This window comes from Trachypithecus francoisi, unplaced genomic scaffold, assembly GCF_009764315.1.
Source record: "Trachypithecus francoisi isolate TF-2019V2 unplaced genomic scaffold, Tfra_2.0 Lachesis_group12, whole genome shotgun sequence".
Taxonomy (NCBI): Eukaryota; Metazoa; Chordata; class Mammalia; order Primates; family Cercopithecidae; genus Trachypithecus; species Trachypithecus francoisi.
This window is the reverse complement of record NW_022681457.1, coordinates 4,339,190-4,342,519: the sequence shown is the minus strand read 5'-3', so window position 1 is coordinate 4,342,519 and position 3,330 is coordinate 4,339,190.

The window sequence follows — 3,330 nt, the reverse complement described above, 5'->3', positions numbered from 1 at the left end:
TCACTGCAACTTCTGCCTCCTGGGTTCAAGTGATTCTTGGGCCTCGGCCTCCCTGAGTAGCTGGGATTACAGGTGTGCCCCACCATGCCCAGCTAATTTTGGTATTTTTTGTAGAGACAGGGTTTCACCATGTTGCCCAGGCTGGGCCTGAACTCCTGTCCTCAAGTGATCCGCCCACTTGGCCTCCCAAAGTGCTGGGATTATAGTTGTGAGTGACTGCGCCTGGCCCTATTTATTTATTTATTTACATAGAGTCAGGGTCTCCCTATATTGCCCAGGTTGGCTTCAAACTCCTGGGCTCAAAGGATCTTTCCTCCTTGGCCTCCTGAAGCATTGGGATTACAGGCATGAGCCACTGCACCTGGGTTATTAGTTTTTCTCGAGAAAGGGTCTCACCCTCTCTCCCAGGCTGGAGTGCAGTGTCGTGGTCATGGCTCACTGTAGCCTTGACCTTCCGTGCCCAGGCAGTTCTTCTGCCCTTAGCCTTCCGAGTAGCCGGGACCACAGGTGTACGCCACAACACCCGGCTAATTTTTGATTTTTTTTTTTTTGTAGAGATGAGATCTTGCTATGTTGCCCAGGCTGGTCTTGAGCTCTGAGCTTCAGTCATCCTCCTGTCATCCTCTCCTGAAACCCCCCACCCCGCCATCGCCGGCCTCCAAAGTGCTGGGCTTATAGGCATGAACCACTGTGCCTGGCCAGAATTTCATTTAAACAAATACTCCTGGCTGGGTGTGGTGGCTCACGCCTGTAATCCCAGCACTTTGGGAGGCCCAGGCAGGCGGATCATGAGGTCAGGAGATCGAGACCATCCTGGTGAACACAGTGAAACCCCATTTCTACTAAAAAAAAAAAAAAAAAAAAAATACAACAAATTAGCCGGGCGTGGGGGCGGGGGGGGCTGTACTCCCAGCTACTTGGGAGGCTGAGCTTGCAGTAAGCAGAGATTGCACCACTGCACTCCAGCCCGGGTGACAGAGCAAGACTCCTTCTCAAAAAAAAAAAAAAAAAAGACCAGGCTGGCCAACATGGTGAAACCCTCTACTAAATATACAGAAAAATTAGCCAGGTATGTGGTGGGCGCCTATAATCCCAGCTACTCAGGAGGCTGAGGTAGGAGAATTGCTTGAACCCGGGAGGCGGAGGGTGCAATAAGCTGAGATCGCGTCATTGCACTCCAGGCTGGGAGACAGAGCAAGACTCCGTCTCAAAAAACAAAACAAAACAAAAACAAATCTCCCCCGCATACTTTTTACCAGACCCCAACTTGGTCCAAGGAAAGTGTCCCCATCCCAGGTGAGATGAATCACCACTGGTGGATGCCACCTTGGTGGATCTGTCTACAGCTGTCACTGACTGTGCCTCACAGCCAGTGGGATGTAAGGAAACAAGAGGGGAGGGCTGAAAGGACAGGGGGCTCCGGGGACAGATTTTCTTGCACTTAACAATGCTCACGGCCGGGCGCGGTGGCTCAAGCCTGTAATCCCAGCACTTTGGGAGGCCGAGACAGGCGGATCACGAGGTCAGGAGATCGAGACCATCCTGGCGAACACTGTGAAACCCCGTCTCTACTAAAAAATACAAAAAACTAGCCGGGCGAGGTGGCGGGCGTCTGTAGTCCCAGCTACTCGGGAGGCTGAGGCAGGAGAATGGCGTGAACCCGGGAGGCGGAGCTTGCAGTGAGCTGAGATCCGGCCACTGCACTCCAGCCCCGGCGACAGAGCAAGACTCCGTCTCAAAAAAAAAAAAAAAAAAAAAAAAAAAAAACAATGCTCACAACAGAATGCGGCCTCTTCCTTTACTGGTTGTTGGTGACATCTGGAGCAGCTGCAGCTACCTTGGAACCATGAGGGGAAGTCCAGCCCCCAAACCTATCCTTGGCACAGCTAGGGGATGTGAGAACCTGGCTCCCTGAAGTCATCCTGCTTTGAGACATCTTGGTTTTTGTCATAATGCATTTTTATTTATTCTTTTTTTCTTAGAGAGTGTCTCACTCTGTCACCCAACCTGGAGTACAGTGGAGCAATCGATTATGGCTCACTACAGCCTCAAACTCCAGGGCTCAAGGGATCCTCCCACACCAGCCTCCCAAGTAGCTGAGACTACAGGCACGCACTACCATGCCCAGCTATAGGGTCTCGCCATGTTGCCCAGGCTGGTCTCAAAATCCTAAGCTCAAGTGATCCTCTTGCCTCTGCCTTCTTTTTTTTGAGACAGAGTTTTGCTCTGTTGCCCAGGCTGAAGTGCAGTGGTGCGATCTTGGCTCACTCCGCCTCCCGGGTTCAAGTGATTCTCCTGCCTCAGCCTCCTGAGTAGCTGGGACTACAGGCACTTGCCACCATGCCCAGTTAATTTTTTTTACTATTTTTAGTAGAGAAAGGGTTTCACCGTGTTAGCCAGGATGGTCTCCACCTCCTGACCTTGTGATCCACCCACCTTGGCCTTCTAAAGTGCTGGGACTACAGGTAGAGCCACCATACCTGGCAAATTCCTTTTTTTTTTTTAAACAGTCTTGCTCTGTCGCCCTGGCTGGAGTGCAGTGGCACAATCTCAGCTTGCTGCAGTCTCCGCCTCCCAGGCTCAAGTGATTCTCCTGCCTCCGCCTCCCAAATAGTTGGGATTTCAAGTGCCCGACACCACACCCGGCTAATCTTTGTATTTTTAGTAGAGATGGGGTTTTGCCATGTTGACCATGGCTGGTCTTGAACTCCTGGCTCAAGTGATCCCCCCATCTTGGCCTTTCAAAGTGTTGGGATTACAGACGTGAGCCACGGCACCCGGCCAAATTCATCTTTTAAAAATTGCTTAATCCCGGCAAGGCACAGTGGCTCAGGCCTGTAATCCCAGCACTTTGGGAGGCCGAGGTGGGTGGACCACGATGTCAGGAGTTTGAGACCAGCATGGCCAATATGGTGAAACCCCATCACTACTAAAAAAAAATGCAAAAATTAGCTGGGTGTGGTGGCAGGTGGCTGTAATCCCAGCTACTCGGGAGGCTGAGGCAGGAGAATCGCTTGAACCCAAAAAGCGGAGGTTACAGTGAGCTGAGATTGCACCACTGCACTCCACTCCAGCCTGGGTGACAGAGTGAGACTCTATCTTTAAAAAAAAAAAAAAAAAGCTTAATCCCAGGTTTGGGTTTTCTGTCCTTATGGCTGAAGGGACCTATGTGAAGGCTGCAGACTCATCAGGGGCGACGGAAAGATACCAGGATTGAGCCTCTCAGAAGCGATGCTTGAATCCAATCTTCAAAGATGAGGACTCCAGCAGGTGATGTGGCAATAGCGTTTTGGAGGGACCGGTACAGATACACAGGCACGGAGCCATGCG